Source organism: Uloborus diversus, chromosome 6 (assembly GCF_026930045.1).
Source record: "Uloborus diversus isolate 005 chromosome 6, Udiv.v.3.1, whole genome shotgun sequence".
Taxonomy (NCBI): Eukaryota; Metazoa; Arthropoda; class Arachnida; order Araneae; family Uloboridae; genus Uloborus; species Uloborus diversus.
The window spans coordinates 86,938,290-86,960,424 of record NC_072736.1 but is presented as its reverse complement, the minus strand read 5'-3'; the positions used below and the strand labels follow the sequence as shown (position 1 = coordinate 86,960,424).

The 22,135-nt window shown below is 34.3% G+C and overlaps 1 protein-coding gene across 1 annotated transcript in view; it reads right to left on the bottom strand.

The window, feature by feature from the left end:
* Positions 1 to 22,135, bottom strand: part of LOC129224856 (roundabout homolog 1-like) — a 264,554-nt gene that overhangs the window by 219,099 nt on the left and 23,320 nt on the right.

Genomic DNA, 22,135 nt, shown 5'->3' with positions numbered 1-22,135 from the left:
TTTGAAACGTTTAATAAATGTTGAATGAATTTTCTTCCTCAAGCAAAAATAAATCTGAATATGAAAATGACGGCAAGAATTAATGGCAAAGTGCTTCCGTTTTCGGCAAACATGAATCATTCTATTACTCGTGGTTGCACAAGACAAACTAAGCGATTGCGCGCCCTAAACTACTTTACCTTCCATCAATAAACAAGTAAATAATAATTTTCCTCCTGCCATTCAATTCCCACTAGATGGCGCCGAACTTTAATGGCTGGGGCAAGGGAAGGGTGGAGGTTGCTCTTGAGTCTTCCTTGGAACTATTTCATTTACGTGCCCTTATCCTAAGTGGCCTTATTTTAAGCATTTTCCTCCTCCCTATCGTAGGGGTGAATCGAACGGATTGGAACGTCACCCGAAGCCATTCGCGAGGGGTGAAGGGAGAAGTTCGAAACGTAAAACCCTTCGGAAATTCGGGGAGAGGGGCCATAAGCCTCCATCCTGAAATCTTCCCCCTTCTTCGATTGTCTATGCACTAATGCTTAGTCCGCTGTTCATATATTGGATGCTTTTATGTCCCTACACAAGATAGTTTTTGGAGGGTGGAAGAATGCAATTCAATACTGAAAAGGATCAGAGGGATATTTTAAGTACGCCCATCAAGATTGTGTTAAAAAGAAAGAAATTTCTATGCAAACAGCGCAGAATGAAATTGTTTGCTTTCACAATGCGTAGTTGCTGTAGAGTTCGTCGGATATGATTTAGTAGCAAAGCACACTAAGAAATTATTTAATTTTTTCAATTAAAATAATTATTTACTAAAGAGTTAATTAACGGAGGTAAAGAACGAAGGAACTTTAAAATCATATTAAATACTCAAACAACTTTTTTCCCCCAACCTACAATCGCGATAATCTTGTTCTTAAATTCCTACTTATGTAAGTATGCATCGCTACTTTTTACGTACAGTTGAAACTCATTAAACCGGACTAACAAAATAATTGAGCCAATGTGCATAACCAAACTAGTATACACATCAAAAATTGTATTTTGAATTCAAGAAAATGAAATATTAAACTGCATTAGGGAAAATTACAAGTACATCGAAAAGGATGTTCGGTCAAAGGAAAGTTCGGTTTAATGGGGTTCGGTATAATGAGGGTTTACTGAAAATATACTCTAGAGTACAAGTATTTCTGTGATGCGTAAAACAACTAATTAGACGTAAAATCCAAATTTTAACCAGAGAGGATAATCGTAAACTCTCTATGTGAAGAAGAATTTTTCTCTCTCATAGAATGTAATAAACGAATACTAACAACAAAATGCTAGGAATTAGTTTGATTAATAATTTTGATATTACACTTATATATCGGACAAAAAAAAGGGAAGAAATGCGTGAAAAAGAGTAAATGCGGTTTGAGCAGTGCTAAGCTATCCTACATTGCACTGTGTTACAGAGAATAAGTGAAGCAATCAAAATGCTAAAATCAAATTGCATGCCATACTGTTAAGGATCATATAACTCACTGGAGAACTTCTCCTCAGGGATGTTCTTCTTCCTCTCATAATAAAAGAAAACTGGGAAACCTAATTTAAAACAATGCATTTTTGGATTTTTTTTAATGAGAAAATACAGTTAATGCTTAGTCCCGACGTATTTTTTTTTCTGTCTAAACAATGTTATGAAGAACGGAAAACACGAACGCCTGTGATTGGTTGTTAATAAGTTTGTAGCTTCCCATGGGATGCTGCAATGTAATTAGTTAACTTGCCGTGTAAGTAAGGGAATGAATGAACAATAATAAAATATATTTCAGTATGGCACATTTATCAAACATGAAGTTGAGTTATATTCTGCACAAATGATTCAATTATGCGATTTTTATTTTATGTCTCAAGAAGACTGGACAAATAATGATGCAGCATATACCAATTGAATTAGTGTTTGGTGTATTAGTAATTTGCTAGTCAGCTTCACCCATTACTTAAATTAAACCGACAAAGCAAATTCAGTCTTTGTTGAAGTATTTGTACGGAATAAAATCTAAGAACATTTGGGAAAACTCTTTTCTTTTTCCTGAAACTAATGCACCATGACTAAAGTGACAATCCAATATGGAAAACGATCATCAACAATATACAATGAGCCCTGAATATAATACAGAAAAAAAAATGTAAGCTACTTCCGTTCGTCTGCTCCCACCCATGGCACTTAAATCCTGAACCCCTAAGGCGCAGACGACGCAAGGAAGTGTCTCTCAGCAGAAAAAAAGAAGGTAAAAAAAAATCCCACCCCCTTAAGACGGATGGAACACCGAACAGCTCTCCGGCATCCACCATCTTCTGACTGATGATGAAGAGAAGACAAAATAATGCCTGGATCATTATCCGGGCAAGGTTTCAACGTCTCTCTTCAGAAATGGATCCATGAAGATCTCCTCCGAAGAATGAATTGTACCAGAGTTTTCAAGTAAGCAGAGAGTTGGGTGTATTTCGGTTCAAAAGATTTAAATGTTTGGACAGATTTCATTCGTTGCAGAAGGAATCATGGAGTATTTTGGGTACTTCTATGCTGGAAAAAATGGTTTAGTCTGGGGTATTCAACCTTGAACTCTTTGAGAAATTTCTTGCGCTTTCCATTTCTCTTGATGAAAGAGCAGAAAAAATAATAGCATGTCAAAGCTTTATCCTACTGATATTTACAAAATTAGTATTTAAAAGATTCAAATGTTTGGACAGTTTCAACACGTTGCAGAAAATTAAAAGGTAAAAAAAAAAAAAAAAAAAAAAAAAAATCCACCCCCTTAAGACGGATGGAACACCGAACAGGTCTCTGGCATCCACCATCTTCTGACTGATGATGAAGAGAAGACGAAATAATGCCCGGATCATTAACCGGGCAAGGTTTCAACGTCTCTCTTCAGAAACGGATCCATGAAGATCTCCTCCGAATAATGAATTCTATCAGAGTTTTCAAGTAAGCAGAGAGCTGGGTGTATTTCGGTTTAAAAGATTTAAATGTTTGGACAGATTTCATTCATTGCCGAAGGAATCGTGGAGTATTTTTCGTACTTCTATGTTGGAAAAATGGTTTCAACCTTGAACTCTTTGGGCAATCTATTGATCTTTCCATTCTCTTGGAAGGATCTCTTGATGAAAAAGCAGAAAAAAAAATTGGATGTCAAAGCTTTATCCTACTCAGATTTATAAAATTACTATTTGAAAGGTTCAAATGTGTGGACAGTTTCCAACTCTTTGCCAGAGGAATCATGTGGTATTTTCGATGCTGCAGCCGTAAACGCTGCAAAAGATATTATCTATGTAAGTTTTTTAAAAAAAGGAGGTAGCTGAAACTCATAATGTAAAACATTTTAGGTGGACAGAAACACATATTTTTTTTTCTTGTCCCACGTTCGTAACATTTGTACCTTAGAGCCAGAATGACCTAAGTTCAAAAATTGCGTTTTTTCGTTTATTAGTGCATTGTATGTAGAAGCCTATTCTGCATCGAGCCATGTGAACGTAATTCTTAAAAAAAAAAAAAATCATTTCCAATGTTTTACCAGGGTTAAAAGAGTGTCCCATCCTTTGCATGAGCCAGAAAAGAGTTTTTCCTTTCTCCTGTAAAATTACCATAATATTACCTTTGAGTTACAGAAATGTTGATAGCTTGACAATAATTGAAAGTACCGGAAAAATTATGGGCAATACCTTAAAATAAACAAACTGATGTAAGTTTTAAAAATACATTTTAAATTGAATTTAATAGCTTATAAAATGTTTTCGTTTCAGTTTTTCAACCAAATATTTACGTCGAGCAGATTCTTCACCCACTAATTAACATGCGGCTCTCTATCCATTTTCTTAGATCTGTCTCAATCCTTACAAAGAATTCTTCAGAAGATTTTTTTTTCACATAGTCACTGTTCTTATTCTTAAACAAGCAGAAAAAGAAGTTGTTTGAAAATGTCCGCTTGAATGGTCAAGCAGAATGAAACACTGACACTTTTTTTTTTTTTTTTGAGACAGTTTATAACAATAATACTAGTAAATCATGTTATTCTACTCAAATCAGATTCAATTGAAAAAAAAAAAAAAAAACAACTCATTTGAAAAAAACTTCGTCCTAGGGTTGATTTTGATTTTCATATACCAATGCTTATTGAAATTAATTATCATTATTGAAATAAAAACAATAATATTTTGTTTAACATTAAAAAACTATTTGTAAAATTAATAGATAAAATAATTAAATAATAGTAATAATAATAATAATTATTATAATTATAATAAATAAATAAAATAAAACTGAACAATACGCACAAAAAAAAAAAATCTACATAAACATTTATATCAACAACCATTTATTCCACATGAGCTCTGAAAGTTCCTTTACAATAACAATTAGTGATACAAATTTATGAAACTGTATTATACTGTTGTGATTTAAAAAAAAAAAAATTATTCACCGTGTGAATACTTTGTAAAATAATGCCTTTATCAAAAAAGTAAAATAAAATAAAATAAAATAAAATAAAAAAATAAATAAAATAAAATAAAATAATAAATCAATAATTATATTTTATATATATATTTGATTTCAATGCTAAAAATAATCGTCTAATTAAAATGAATTGCTGAATTTATACATCTGATAAAAAATCTCTGGCACATTGGTGTGGTGTAATGTAATTATAGGTACATCACGACACGAAATCTAAATTTGCATGAATTTTCATTCATTCTGTTACAAAAGATTTCTACTTAAGAACGAAAAATATCCCCATAACTACAAATCGCAGCAGATGAAACACAGGCGTGAAGCAGGGTTTCCAGAAAAGTCCAACTATAGGGATCTAGGGTTCTTGGGATTTTGTTCGTAATTCTTGGGTTTTGGGCTTGATTCACGAACACGATACACTCAACGATCGCAATCTAGAGCATTGGGGGGGGGGGGGGGGGGGGGAATCTACCCCTCTATAGACCTGCATGTCCTTATATTACCTACATAGTTGCATCAAAACAGAAGCAGCAGACTTTTTTTACACCATTTTGTTAAAGAAATTATTCCAAAAGGAATAATAATTCAGAGGTGAATTTTAGAATTTAGAATCAAGTTTGTTCTACTTTAAGGTTTTTAAAATTAATTAATGACCAGCTACCACAGTATCAGCTACAAAAATCTGAATAAATTTTAAGAATTATTATTAGTTACATGAACTTGGTTTTTTTAATCTAGATCCTGGAAATTACATGAACCCTTTCTCGGGTTTGGAGAAAAATAATAAAGGTAGCCAGCTGTCTATTACTGTCAATTGAAATTAATGCTCTAAATATCGAACAGAATGTGAAGGCTTTGTTTTGTGCACGTAAAAATGCGAAGGGTCATATTTATACACGATAATACATAAATAAATAACGTTATTCACTAACTACGAGTTATACGAAAAGCATTAAAATAGAATACCCATATCTAAATCAGAATCAATTCATATTAAATTTATGCATTATTAGCAATCGCAAAAACGCCTTACGGTAACCTAAAAGTCTTAAAAAATTAATTTACTACGTTGTTCGGCAGATTTTTTCTCTCGTGTTTTATGTTATGTTTTATGCGTATCGTAACACTGGAAAGAGAACTTTTTTTTTTTAATTTGTTGTAGCAATGAAAAAAAAAGTCACGCATTTGACCTTATTTACGCCATTTTACCGAAGAAGTAGAAACTTCCGCCATCAACTGTATAAATTCATGAAATTATGCAAAAGTTTACTGCCGCAAGAGAAAAATGAAGAGAGAAAACGTTTTAAATCGCAATGGAATAGCTGAAATGGATATGAAAATACGTTAAAAAAGGTAGAATGCGGCTAGAAACTCAACTTTTTACACTGAATAATGTGCTGAATTACATTTTATACTCTTTTTTTTTTTTCAAATTTCTGGATAGAAAATGTTTTTGGTGACAGAAGTATTTGTACAAATTTCATTCTTTTTAATTTTTTTTTTAACACAATGTCGGCCTTACTCCGTATAAAAACATACAAATTTCAAAACTACATAAAACATTTAAAAACTTCTAAATAGACGCAAGTGAAAATGGGATTAAATTTACAATAAGTATTATTTACAATAAGTCTACACGTATAGCTCTAAATATGAATTAATCCATATGTCTATGGACAAAACCTAATAAGTTTTAGTGCTAGTTATCCACGTTCACATTAATACGTTTTGGTCCCTAAACGCAGACAGAAGGGGCTGCTCATAATGAAGTCAAACCTTTTTCAACAAGTTGAACCCTTCCCCCCTTTGTCACTTCACCCTATCCCCTCTTGTCACATGTCACTTTTTTTTTCATAAGCATATTATAAAAAAGTGTGATGTCGTCGATTCTTTTTATCCTGTATTTGTCACAATTTCCTCCCCTCCCTCAAAAAAAGTGACTTTATTTGTGGACGACCCCTATTAACATTAGCTTTTATTTGGCATATTGGTAGAATTCTTACATTGTCAAACCCTCGTGAGCATGCTAAACAAGAAATTTTCTAGATTTTTCTACTCGAGACGCACTTTTGGAGATGCTACCACCATCATGTTAGAAATCCTTTATGAAATATGTTTTAATTTATGGTGTTCTAAAAAGTACTAAGTGAAATTCCAACTGTTAAAAGGGTGCTGGTGTGCTATAAGGGAACTGGCCCGTTCTAGAAGAGAACCTCTGACTCCCACGCCCTTTCCAAATGTCACCAAAGATAATTTAAAATTGCAATTTTAAAACTTCAACTTCGAAAAAATTCCGGGGAAAAGTCACATACACGATTTTTCTGCACTCATATGACCAAAAATAGCATAAAATCTTTTTTTAGGGGGTAGAAGAGGACTATAATTTGCGGACATCAAGGCAAAGTAACTGACTGCGACTCTTGAAACCTTCGACTCCCGACTCTGATTCCTTTACATCCAAATCAGTACGACTCCGACTCCGCAGCCCTGTGTAAAACACCATTGTAGGAACGGAACACATCAAACTAGGGCGCGTTCAAATGATTTATCTTAATAATCACTAGTATCATTTTCCCTCTTCATAACTCCGAAGTTTATTGCTCTAATTCTATGGTTAAGAACGCTTGAAATGAGAGCAACATTTGATAAATCTTATTTTTTATGACAAAATAACCAGAAAAAATAAACAAAAACGTATAAATTTCAAATTAATATATTTTATTCAGTTAGAAAACGTTATTTATTAATTTACTTACATTGCCGGTGAGAATAAATTTTGCGAAAAAACGATTTTTCTTTCTTTCTCTCCCTTTCATTAGTTTTATTTATTCTTACTTATTTATTTTTTGAGCTGTATTTCCCATGAATTAATTAAGCAGCAAACATAATTAAGTTTTGATGGCAAGAAAATTAATGTTACGCAAAAAAGAGCTTTCTATATCACTCCGGGAAACAATCAATACTTACGCCTCGTTTGCTCTGCAGTTAATGATGGTTAATGAATGCTTTTTTTATCTTAAACGAGAAAGATGTATCAAGAAAATGAAACTTTTCATAGGATATTAAAGGAAAGAAAAAGAGAAAATTAAGTTCGCATAGAAAGCGTAGTTTAAAGTTATAATAAAAACTAATAAATACTAGGCTAAGCAAAAATTGTAGGATAAAAATGTGTGTTAGTTACAGAATAATGTAAAAATGTGTATGAGAGGAATTTAACTATCAATTTAAAAAAATGTTTGGATAAGTTTGAACTCTCGTGTTACAAACTGGATCTTAAAAGATGTTCTTGGAGAAAATTGCAAGTTGCGGTGATGCATAGAATCATTATTTATATGGCTAATATGTGGCAGAGGTTTTTTTTTTTTTTAACAATAATTATTTTAAATTATATCTGGCTGCTGCATATTTTGGCGTAGTCATTATTAAGGCATAAACAACTTTATGATTTTATTTTGAAGAAAAGAAATATAATTTCTTAAATACGTCTCATCTTCTGGAAGTCAGTCTATATAAGACACATTTATAAAGTATATTTTATCTACAAAATATTCCTATTAAATTGCATTCTGTCGATTTTTTTTTTTTTTTGAAAAAACGCTTTTTTTGCAGTAGCTGCTTATTTGCAAGAGATAATTAGCGGAGAGTTTGTTATTTGAACACATTTACATTTTTATACATTATTTCATGATATTTCTCAAAACAATATTTACTAACACAGTTGATGAAATTTCGAAATCACAATTTATTTTGTTTTTACATTAAGGCTTGCATTCTTTTTTTCATGCTGGCTAATAGTTAAATTCATAAGGCATTTTCTCCAAGTGAGGCGATACTTGTATTATAGCAATAGTTACGGAAAAGATGCTTTGAATCTGTATTTTTTATAATATAATACAGCAAAACCTGTCTACAACGATATCGTTGGGACCTAAAAAAATATTGCTCCCGGTTATTTGATTCCCGGTATTGATCCGGTTATCGGAATAGACAGTTTGATTATTTATGTTGTCATTTTGCTGGGACTAATGAAAATATCATTATAGGCAGTTTAATTGCTATACACAGGTTTCACTGTAACAATAATTGTTATTAGTATAACCTAATACCAGGGGTGGATACAAGGGGAGGATCTTTGTCGTCTGTACCCCCCTCCCCCTCCTTAATCGATCCATCCATTATTATTGTATGTGATCATATTTTTAATTACGAACAAGATGAATGTATGTAGATTACTATGGATATATATATAATACCTATCGTGTTTAAATATTTTGTGAATAATATGTAGGTATTACTCGTAATCTTTTTACTTTATTAATTACTCGTTTAGCTAAATATTTGAAACAATACTTCTTTAATTGCTTCGGAAATTTTAATTAATGAAGTTTATGTCTTACTAGGTGCCTTATAGCAGGCCGGTTTGGCTCTTTTTATTAACGCCCTAAGGGCTCCAGAAATTTTTCAAACCCAAAACTCGATATTTTTCTACCTGACTCCCCCCCCCCCCTCCAATGCTAGTCTTGATCCGTCCCTGCTAAATACTACAATTCCATTCTCACCATCTCTGTAATCATCTCGCTCTCTCTCCCTTTTTCCCTCTTAAACTTCAATTTTCAATCACAGAATTAGTGCAAATGAATAACTAGAAGGCAGACTATTTTACAGTCTGACCAAATTCGAGTTGAATCCTTTTTTTTTTTTTCAAATTATTTTTTAAGACTAATTTATTTATTTAATATTAATTTCAAGAAAACTATTTTGTCATTCAAAACTGACTTCTTTGACTTCATGGGCGTAGTTTCCACTCTAAAGGTCACAATACATTTATTGTAGCAACGCAAGCTACTTTTATTCTTCAAGACATAAAAACCAACAAAACTACTAGTTTTAGAGTTAATTTAGTCAACATGCAAAGTTGTAGAGGGAAAGATAATTCACAAAGCAACATTTCTTAGAGAAGAACAAAAAAAAACAGACTCAATATACACACGCGTCTCACAATGGAAAGTTTCATTAAAATGAATTCTAGAAAATAAAATGTTTTCAGAAATACTTTAAAAGCACGGACGGGAAGATAAAAGGATTCTGAGCTCTGACAGCCTGGCTCTACTGCTCTTCTCCGGCATGTTTGGGCGACTAAAAATAGAAGAAAACAAAATAACCCCGTCGCTTTTTCCACACCTGTTTTTCTCACGTTGGAACAGACAGCCTTCACGAGGTAGAAACAAATCACACTGAATATTCAAATTTCTGAAGGACTGTTTTTCAATTGGTGTTACATAGGATCAAAATAGACTGTAAATTCTATGCATACCTGTATATAAATAACACAGGATCATGCATAAATTAATTGAGGCAGTGAGAAGCAAAGTGCTGTAAGTGGACATTTTCAAGTTTTGAGTAAAACGCGTTTAAAGATAACATCCTAGGTAGGCTTTCATTGAACATTTTTTCTAAATCATGCTATACAGCAGAACCTACCAGAGCTACTAGTACTATCTCTTGCCCCAAGACAGAGGAGAGGTTCACCTACCATTTGCACTGGTTATTTCTAAATTTTTAATTTTTCCACTTGCATCCCTTCGTTTCTCACTGCCTAAATTGGTAAATGATTGTACATTCGAATTTGCTTATAACGAGAGAGAATGGACCATGACATTTGCTCGTTATAACAAAGTGCTCGTAAACACAGTGCTATCGTCGCCTCTTTCATTAATTTTTAAATTTGAATTAGTTTGAATTTGAGCTGCAATATCATCGAAAATAAGTGTCTCGAAGTGTCATTGACGTCAACATAATTTTTTAATACTTCTCTAACTAGATTTTTTTTTTAAAATGCCATCATCACTTCTTTTAAGAATTTAAAACTCTTCATTTTGCTGGAAATCAATAGAAATTTTCTGAATCACAAACATATTGCACGCTTTTTGTTGGTTAAAAGCAAGTTTTGTTCCCATAGATCTAACATTGTACATACCAACCAAATATTTCTGATTTCCTCGTCGAAACCGAGTTTTGCTACCAAAGGCTATTTTACCAACAAGCAAGGTTAATTTAAAGGCCATTTTACCAACAAGCAAGGTTAATTTGAGAGCAAGTTTTGCAGCCATAGACTTAACATTGTACCAACCAAATATTTCTGATTTTCTCGTCAAAACCGAGTTTTCGTTATAAGCGAGTTCGACTGTGTAACTTTTGCTTGATTGAATTTATTCACCTTCATATTAGAGTTGTAATGTCGATGTTTTCGAATTGTCGATGTAGTAGGGTCGTCATTTTCCCTCACTTTGATATTTTGCGTTCGATGTTTCTTCGCTGTCGATTTTTTTTCTTAAATATATATATAATTGAAAAAAAAAAAAAAAAAAAATCCAGCATCGAGTATTTATTCGAATTTTGACTTCTTGAATTCAAATTATGTTTTTAACAATCACGAATCGCGACATATTTTCAGTATCTGGCTACAGAAAAAATTGATACATTTATAAAAATAATATTTTAATAATATAATTTGCATTATTATATGTGTGCATTTTTGTATACTCCGTTTCCGCTCGTGAATTTCAATTTAAGAATTCTAATTAAAAATTAAATACTTTCAAACTTAAATTTTAAACTATAGTGTGTACTGTACATGCGAGTAGTACGTTCCAGTTTAGCAATTCTTAAAAATTATTTCAAAATAAAGATTTCGGAGTATTATTTCTAATCTTAATTAAATAGTAGAACGGTAATAAAAAAGACTAATTTGTTAAAACAGAATAATTAATCATTGCAAGTGATCATCTTTTATTCATTCATTCGCTTATTTTTTTATTCATATATTTCTTTGAGCTGTGAGGTGTCACTGAATGAGATAGAAGAATCGAAATAATATATCATGCAAAAGAAAATAATCTCTGCAGGTGTGCGTATTTCTCCTCTAAAAAAATATTTAAAAAAAGACATAAAAATGCATGGCTTGAATGTCAGTTATTTGTAATACACTGATCTTTATCTTTGGTTCTGAAATTAGTACCCCGAGGATATTTAACCAATCAGTTTTAACTTCTTCACCAGCAGTTCAATCTAATATTTAAGTAGCTTGAAAATTATTTTTGCTCCGCTTATTGGATTTGTGTCACTCGATTACTGCTTCGGGGATGGGGAGAGGGGGGGGGGGGTGTTTCTTTGATTCTTATTACGTGAAAAGAGTAAGAAGTAGATTAAAAATATCGCTTGAACTATAGAAAAGAACTAGTTGGTTTGCCTTAGCGGAAAAGACGAAGTAAATTCAACGTGAATACCTTGATAAATAAAGAAAAAATATCTTGCAAGCAGATGTCACGAAAAGCAACTTTAAAGCTTGCGTAGCTATTGTTTGAGCAAGCAGTATTTTATGTTAAAACGTCCTTTTTTTTTTTTTTTTTTTTGTCTTTCCTTGTGAACTTCCATTCAAAGGTGAATTGGTGGGAGTAGTAATAGGAATAATAACCCCTGCCAGGAAAAATCGTCGCGGATACTTGATCAAAAATTAGTCTAATTTGATGTTTAATACATTTTAATTACAGGCACATTGGATAAATAGTTTTTTGCTGATTTTAAACTATAGTGTTTAAAATATAATGGACTCGCGTTCCTACACGATTCAACTTACGCGTAATGGCTATAACGCGAGGTCTTCAGAAGGAACGAATTTTAGAGCTTACGCGAATTTCTCTCCCTGCCAGGGAGAGAAATACCTGTAATTTTTTTGGAAGGGAATCGCAGGTCTTAAGTATAGTCTTCGTTATTGGTTAATAAATATTGGTTTCGAGAACGAATTTTTAGCATCACTGAACGCGGAAATTCCCGGCATTGCACTAGTCTAAACATCGCTTTGTTAGTGAAAATTAATAAGCACTCCCCATCTTCTATTATTGATGAAGTTGATGAAACATAATTTCGCTTAAGCATACTGTTTAACTTTCAGTTTGTGAAAATGGTAAAAAAGAAAGGTTTTGACAATCAAAGAAAAGATAAAGATTTTGGACATTCTTGAACAACTAAAAAGTGCATGAAATACACCGCCAGCTCAGTCAATTCCAGCCGAGGACTGCAGTTTCGTGCTTATTAGCACTCATCAGCCCGGCATATGAGTGACTGAGCTGATGTGGAAAATCTCTTAAGAAAGCCTAGAGTGCCAAACAAAGTGGCAGCTAATACAGAATTAGCACTGACCAGACGAGTGACCGAAACAATGGTTCGGTTCAACTCGAATATTGAAGGCAAAATATCTGCCAAAATTTAAATATACCTGCCTTGCCTTCAATATTCGAGTTGAGCCGAACCATTATTTCGGTCACTCGTCTGGTCAATGCTAATTCTGTATTAGCTACCACTTTGTTTGGCACTCTAGGATTCCTTTAGAGATTTCCAACTCCAGCTCAGTCACTCCTGCGCCGGGCTGATGAGTGCTAATAAGCACGAAACTGCAGTCCTCGGTGGGAATTGACTGAGCTGGCGGTGTATTTCATGTATTTCTGCCTTAGCCCTGGCTATAGGGCGGTAACTTACTAAATATACCTGCCTTGCCTTCTATATTCGAGTTGAACCGAACCATTGTTTCGGTTACTCGTCTGGTCAGTGCTAATTCTGTATTAGCTACCACTTTGTTTGGCACTCTAGGCTTAATTAAGAGGTTTTCCACCTCCAGCTCAGTCACTCCTATGCCGGGCTGATGAGTGCTAATAAGTACGAAATTGCAGTCCTCGGCTGGAATTGACTGAGATGGCGGCGTATTTCATGTATTTCTGCCTTAGCCCTGGCTATAGAGCGGTAACTTACTAAATATAACAAAAAAGTGCGTCGAATATAATTACTATCAGGGCCCGACTAACAAAAAGTGAGGCCCAAAGCCTACAGTAAATTGTCGCAGTGTTCGTGCTAGCCGTTGCGGGGCCTTTATATATAGGGCCGGGAGGTCCAGTGCATTTGCACTGTTTGCGCACGCATAGCACCGCCACTGCTTTTTTATATCCATTTCACAACTAAACATTTTTATAGCACAAATAAATATGTAAGAACATATTGTCCCCCTTCCTCTAGGAGAAACATATTCAAAAGAAAAATAGGCCATTTACCAAACAATTCCTTTTTTTGAGTCTTTATAAACTTCATTGGTCACTTTATTTATATATATATAAAAAAAAAAAAAAACTAGTAACTATACCTAACTTTGCATGAAACTCTCAAAAAATAAAACTTTCTTTCTCATGTAAAACCAACTAACAAGAAAATACTAACAAAAATACAAAAGAGTTTTTTGTAAATAATCTTTTATTATTTTTTAAAAGCATGAATCTTTAATGCTACGCACAATTTAAAAAAAAAAAAAAATAGGGTCCCTTTATGAAGATAAGGCTGCGGTAATCAGGCCCTGATAACAATATCTTCTGTTACAAATGTACAAATTAATTGGGTATGTTGATTAAAAAAAATCGTGTACATACTTTTTTTCTATAACGCGGAATTTCGATTTACGCAAGGGATCTTGGAACGCATCCCTTGCGTAAGTCGCGACTGGATCCAGCTTCTGGTTTTGGAGGGAGTTATCGGAAGAGATGATATGAACAGAGAGCAAGGACGGATACGAGGAAGGGGCGATCGCCCCTTCCTTGAGTCGAGAGATAGGAATATTCTTCACGTATATTTTCGTTATTAAAGTTTTAAAAACACTATTACCTAATATTCTATGGTGTTAGAAGAAAGGGAGCTCTTCCCCAGAATTCATCCAGAATTGAAGTCTTGAAACGTAATCGTAGCTTATCTCTTGAGGGATAGAGACCGGAACTTTCTATGGGATTTTTTCCAAAATTGAGGTTTCAAAATCTTAATGTTAGACCATCTTAGATGATATTAAAGCAAGGTTCAAAGGCTCTATTTGTATTTCTTTTGAAAGAGATACAGCTGTAGGACACCTTTGATTACATAAGGAAGGGTGCTATGGGGTTCAGTACACTCTTCGAAAATTTTTGGAAGTTAAAGTTCCAAAGAGTAAAGAGTACAAACAATCGTCCCCCCCCCCCTGAACATTTTCTGGATTCGTCCTTGGAACAGAGTCCCACAAATCTCGGGGGAGTAAAAAAATACTTCTGCGACTAGTTACTTCTGAACAAGAATATTTCAGCAGCAAATTCAACACTAAAATTTCCCCACAAACTGCGATATTAATTGGTTTGGTGCCTAAAATATTTTCCTGACTCCTAAGATTTTACAAGTTGTGTCACTCTCTGGTCATAAGCGTAATAATTGGGCACAATAATGATAAAAAATTGATCTGGGGCTCTTAGCTAGAATTCCTAGCCAATTTTAGGCTATCGTTGGTCGCTTATCGTCGGTCAGGATTCCGACGAACCACCCCCTGGACCAGTACTTTTGACATGTAACAAAATGTACAATTTTGTTGTGAATATGCCTAAGTCAGGCGCAGAATGAACAAGACCATGGCGTGAGAGAAAACGTGCGGGGGGGGGGGGGGGGGGCTGACAGTTTAGAATATATGTGCATAAAAAAAAGATAAAAATTTTACTTCTATCGTTTGTCTTTACGACACACTATTTTTTCTTTCCTCCCAGTTCACTTTGGTAAGCCGCACAACGCGTCCCATAAGAAACAGCTTCAAAAACTCTTCAGAAATATTTTCCGAGTTTCAGAGCTTTTTTAAAAAATTTAATTCATTTTTAATTATTTTACGTCTTTAAGGTGCCCTCCTATCTTAATTTGGGAAGCAAACAGCAAAGCGGCACTCTACACAGCACTTTTCTTTTCAGAAACGTTTAAGTTGTTCCTCAGATAAGCTAACTGATCTCCCCCACGTTACCTTAATCAGAACTTTTTCCAGCTAATGGAAGAGAGGCGTCAGGCTTTACTTTCAAGTGTATCAACTTAAGTGTGTTTACAAGACCTCCCGACAGCAGGTCCTGACGACACTTTCTTCACCTTCTAACTCTGAATAGGGGCCTTTATCCTGCCGCTAAAAGGGGTATCGAGCTGCGTTCGATCGACACTTGACGCGTTCTAAAATTGAAGAAAAATGAACCGCGGAGACAAAGGATTTATTCAGCTGGTGCTTTGGTAATGACGTCGGGAGGTTCTGGGGTTAACTTCCTCACAAACTTTGAACACTGCCTTTTATTCATGAATTGTATTGATTATGAAATTTTGCACCGATGGAATTATGATCGCAAATATTATTATTTTTGCTTTAACGGGTTTGTTAATGAACAATTTTTGAAAGTTTGAGCCTCATTTATATTAAAATGTCAGTAATCTAATCAGTAAGAGATTGTACAAATTAAAATAAAGTTATTTAAAGGCATTTGCTCACATGAAGTTGGTGCCACTAAGAGATGGATAGACGCAGAAATGAGATTAGATCTTTTTTCAATGAGAGGAGAGACTGTGGCACAGGAGTGCCCACTTTCAGGGGGGTAAGGGTATTTTTCACTTTTTTTAGGGGGCTTGCTTTTGGGGGGTCCTTGAGGTATTTAGTGGTGTGTGTCCTCGCTCTTAGGGGGGTAGGCACCCCTGCTATGACATATTAAAAGACAGAATAGTACACAATCACTTGCTTAAAATCTTTGAGAATTATTTGCATAAAATTAATTAACCATTAACTAAAAACCTAACATTTTTGTGTGCACCACAGATTTATTATTGTGGTCTTAAAAGAAGGTTATGTCTGATTAAAAGTCCGCTTTTGAAGCAACCCTTTAGATTATAGCAATAAAAGCTTTTTGTGCCCAATATTTGCTCATAAAATAAATAAATAAGTGAGTAAAAATCTTTAAACCAGCTAATTGGTAAATTTTCCGATTAGGTTACTCTCTGATTTAACCTTTATTTTTAGAAAATTTTTAAGCGCATACTTCAAGTGACTCGAAAACAATAAGAAAAACATTGTCCTACCTACTTTTTTCTCATTCTAAGTTTAAAGCTTATTTTCTCATTAACAGGCTGTCCATGAATGATGTCACACTATTTTTCAACACTTTGACCCCCTCCCCCTTGTCACAAATTTTCACATTTCACCATATCCCCTCCCCCCTTTTCACACGTTATGCTATTTTTCATAAACGTATTCCCATTTTTTTATAAAAATCGTCATGTCACACTTCTTGTTACACCCTTCCTTCTCCTTGTTACAAACTGTCACAATTTCACGAATCCCCATCCCTCCTCAAAGCATAGCATCATTTGCAGATAACCCCTAGCTTTCATAGTTGTACAGCACATATTTGCGAACGATAAAGGAAAAACTTGGGGAATGTCCATTGTCGCCGAGAGCTTAACTGTACATCGGGCAGAACGGTAGCATGCGCAGGAGCGTGCACACGGCGGGGGGGGGGGGGGACACCTGTTGGCCCGAACCCGAGCTTGAAGGGGCCCAATATTTTTAAAACTAGGCGCAAAGTATAGGGGTAAACAAGGAGGAGGGGACCCGGAAAAGTCATGTGTGAAGAGCCCCAAAATTTCTGTGCACGCCCCTAGACATGCGGGCCCACATTCAATCCCTATCCTCTTACCTTAACTTGCCTTTTCCTTGAGTTCTGGACTCTTCTGCAGTGAAGCCCAGAAAATTGTGTCCCAATTTTCCACGTATTTACCAGCGTCCCTAATTAGGGGGGTTGGTTCCAAAATTATTACGCAAATACTTTATGACGTTTCCATACATCACGTGCAGTTTTCTCTTCCTCTCTTCCGAAACAATTTAATACTCTTTACCACACACGTTTAAAAAATGAATAAAATGCCTATCGACAACATCAAAGCTACACGTGCCCTGGGTTTTAGGGCTTCTCTCAAATGACTCATATAATATTCAGTTCTGGAAATTACCGAGTGAATCACCCCTATGGGATTCGGACTCGGTAGTCGGAGGAAAACCCAGCACCATAAAAGCGTTTTGCAGCAGTCAATCGCTCTCAACAACAGCCAAAATTGTTGGTTTTTTTAGAGAAACATTTTTGCGGGTTTTGCATTATCGCAACATATCTTATTGGAGTAGAGTAGACGAATTCAACAAGACGCAAAGTAGTTCAGATTTCAAATAAGTTCCTCGCCGTAATTATTGTTGTTAGTTTTTGAAATGATTCGAATGAAAAATTTGCAATTATTACCAGTAAGAACTTTTATTACACGGTAATCCTACCTCTTAAGACGACCAAAACTATCATAAAACTGCGTTATGGGGCTTCAACTTCAAGAAATCACCCAGGGGAGAGGGGGGCTCTTATTAGTGGCCCGAATAGAACGCTTGTGGCACACCTTCTGAATTGTGTGTTCAAATATCAAGCACGACCTCCTAAAACGCCAGAAGCTGGATCTATCTTTGAGTGATTGCGAACTAGCATCTTTTTAAAGGTTTTTTCTGCAGGTGTTTCTCAATCTTAAGAACAGAACCAGTTTTATACTTGCACGCATTAGTCACATTTCACACAAGAACTATTTCCATCTGAAGTGATAGAATAACATCTTTATCTTTTCCTCTATTACGATTTCTTTTTTTCCAACATACCAAATAATTAATATTTGACTTTCTACCGATGGCTCTAAATTTTAGAGCCCCCCTCCCATAAACACTATTATTCTGACTCAAATAGACGTTCAGAAACTTTGGATATGATTACCTCTCTTTTATTTCAGTAGTTGGAACTTAATAAATGAACAAATAATAAATGAACATGACGATGTACATTTTAGTAATTATTTATGAAAATCGGAACAAATTTGTGCTTAAAATATGACATAACACAACTCAAAATTTATATCAATGTAAATACATCCAACATGACACTTAGTAGGATAGTACACATCATAAGACCAACCTAAGAAGGTAACGCCGTTTTTCTATTCAGCACTTTTGAGCACCTTAAGGGAAATTGCATTTCTATTGACATGCAAGTAAATTTATAAAAACTCAATATTTTACTCTTGGTATTTACAATTAATTGGAAACAATAAATGTGCTTGAATTGATATATAAATAAACACATCAACCCTAAATCACCGGAACATATGCAATCGTACTACTATCGAGCTAATCAAGGAATCGGAATGTACCCGCATCCAATCCAGAACACATTTGGAACATATCCAGAGCATGATTTTCATGGAAGCTGATGAGAATCAGTTACTGTACCTTATTTTCTTTCAGTAAATTATACCCCATTTTCAAATTAGTTACAAAAAACATAAGTTCTGAAAATTACTAGGGCTTCAGCACTTCTTTTATGAAAAATTAAGATCTGATTACGTACCTCGCATTTTTGAAAGAAGCACAAAAAGTAGATTTTAGTTCGAAAAACAGGGAAAAAACAGTCGATTTTTTTAAATAAAAAAAAGGAGAAAAACAGTGATTTTACATTGAAAATATTTTGAGATAAGGTTTTTATATAACATTTTATTCGATTCAGCACCATCAGTACAGTGCACGACGCACGTAAAATGGTTACAGAATATTGTTAAAACAATTCTGAATAAAGCTTTATTGAAAAAACGCCAAATTTTATATTCTTGCCTTTTAACCAGGGCTGTGGAGTCGGAGTCGAAGTTGTGTCAAACAGCTGGCTTGATTGTTTATCGAGCTTTCTGTAACAGCTACCTACACTGTCTCCTAGTTTGCTTATTTTTTAACTTTATTTAAGTAATAGCAACTGTCAGCAAACAGTTTTGTTGTCTAACATTTCCTAAGTAATCAATTCCAAATAAAAATAATAATATATTTTTAATGATAAGCATGGTTATCACTAAAAAGTTCAAAATAAAATCAGTACATGATTTCTTGGTTACAACACTCAATAATTGCAGTTAATCTTAAAATCCTCCTAAGGTTAATTCTAAAGCTGCCAATAAAACTAAAATTAAAAATTGAGCCAACAAATGTAGCTATAGTAAAGGCTATTCGTACAAAGCTGTAAAGCTGTATACCGCCGCATTTTGGGTAAAATTTTCCTCAGAAGTACATGTACCCGACCTCTCCCCGCAATATAGTGCAATATTTTCAAAAAAATTTAAGATGAAGTTTAAGATTTAGGGGGATATTATTTGGGAATTTTTCCAGAATTAAAGTATTTCAATTTTAATAAACTCTGAGATTAAGTTGAGATGTGTCGCCAAGGGGGGGGGGGGGGGGACCGCACCCTGTCAGGAAAAGTTTTTTGACTAAGCAAAAAAATAAGAAAAAACCTCAAGTTACAGCTCTCACAAATTGAAAGCACAGGATTTGATCAACATCGGCTAGTTAAGCATTAATAGGGAGCAAATTAATCCTATTCAGTCTTTTTTTTTTAAATGGGATATTTAAGTAATCTCACTTTAGAAATCGCAACTATTGGATAATTTAATTTTCAAATTGAATTTCTAACGCTGTATACACTTTAAGTTTACAATAAAATACAACGCGAAAATTTCATAAAAAGGAATTAATATTTAAATCTCTGTTTGGGGGGTTTTCCCCCTTCCCATGAGAAAGAGGGATTTGGGGGAAAAAAGAATAAAAAAGCCGCAGCCGGAGTTGGAGTTGGAGTCGGACTTTTCAAAATCCAGGAGTAGAAGTCGGAGTCAGCATTTTTTTTTTTCGACTCCGCAGTCCTGCTTTTGACAAAGCTTAATAGTAACCGAAAATGTGAATAAAAAATGTAAAAAATATAATTTCGAGGAAAAATGCAAAATTTTGCATTCTTTGAAAGAAGTAAAAAGAACATTTTACGCAATAAAATAATTTTAGAAAAGTTTTCTAAGTATGGTTAACAATAGTAATAATTACCGACACGATAATTAGTATTGTTGAGAAAATTAAAAGGTGATGGGGAGAAAAATCTCTTAGGTAGGGGTGATCTTTTTTTTTTTTTTTTAATCATTCTTTGACGTGTTCGTTAGTTTCGTAACAGTTTAAAATAATAATATTAATTGTAATAATAAGGTAAATTCTTAAAAAAGCTAAAGAAAATCCTACTTAATAAGGAGACCGGAAGACAGCCTAAAAAACGGGCAAGTCCGACGAAAAACAGTAGATTAGACAACTATGGATAATATCAATCAGAAAATGATGTATTTTAGAAACTGCAAAGTAGACGGTTAACTCTACGAAGTTACGCAGTACATTATCAAGAACAAGAGTGTCCATATAACAAAGGAAATGACGCACTTTTTAAAAAACTAAGGAGCCCAACCTCACCCCCCCCCCCCCCGAAAGAAAAAAGAAAAGAAAAAGAGAGGTGAAGACTCTATAACATCACTACTCGTCTAAAAATTCCAACATCTCAGACTGCGCAATGTTGCCCCGTCGTAGGCACCCTTGTAAAATATATATCACGTACAGAAGAATTACTATAATATTTCCGTTGAATATATTTCATAAGATTTCCCGAAAAACTTGGCAACAGCCAAGTCACACGCACCGGACTTGCAATAGCCGGATTCAAATGACTCATGAAATATTCAATTCTCGCTATCGCCGGGTGAATCACTCTTTCGGGATTTTGGTCAGCAGAAGAAGGAAAAACCACCTGCACAAATGCCTTATGCAGTTGGCTTTATCGTCCAGATTGTGGTCTCAAAGGTCAGATGTAGGTCGTTCACACCCATCATATCGCTCTCTCTTATCCCAATCGATGAAAACATTAGAGGACAGCGTTCCAATAAGAAGATTTGATTCTGAGGGTGAAATGTTTGTTCACGAGTCTACCCAAAATTCCTACACGTAGATTGGAACATGTTTCCACAAAGTTGCTTCCAAAATTCAATTTACTCTTACCTGAAATAGAATCCGTAAACAACGTTTATAGCTTCTGTTGCCAACATTGAGTATGATATAAATTTGACCAACTAGTAATAAAAGAAAGATCTTTGGTGAAAGATATGCGAAGAAGACTTAGTGAGGGAGATGAGATTTTTTTAGTACATTCAGAAAAAATTGGAATAAACATTTTTTTGAACGATAGAAATAAATCGACATTGAGATGTTGATTCCTTAAAAATATTTTTAAGGAATTAAACTTTTAATGAGCTCTTAATTCAGTCAAAGAAAAAAAAGTTGAGTTAGAAGAAACAAATCTGTTTTATGTATGTATTTATTTATTTTTTTTTAAGAGAGAGGGAGAGATGAGATTTTTTAAAACTCCAATTTACGAGAAATCAGCCAAAACGAAAGGGACATAATTTTTTACAAGAATGTCACCACGCTCGGGGTTTTCAATCTTTTGCAGGGGGGAGTAACGTTACATATTCAATACACTGAACCGAAAAAACAAGACAAAAACAAAAAGAATCACATGTGTATTAACTTTTTAAAGCCAGTATGGACGCAATTGCCCCCTCCTGTTCCCTTTCCCTTAATTGATGGGTAACGGGCCCGAACTTCAAGAATAAATGCCGGTTAAACGATTTCCGCACTGTAGCTATATCAATTAATTATCATTTAATTAACTTGTCAGTTCAAAGTTTTTGATGCTTTTGAAATTATAAAAGTATATAAATAACTAAAGGAATTCGAGGGGGGAAAAAACTAAGGAATTCAAAACTTCAGCCAATATTATACACAAAACTAAACACAGTGAAATATACTCAAAAATAGTTGGGGCTATTATTATGCGAAGAACTTTTTGAGGCCCTCCAAACTACGCCTTA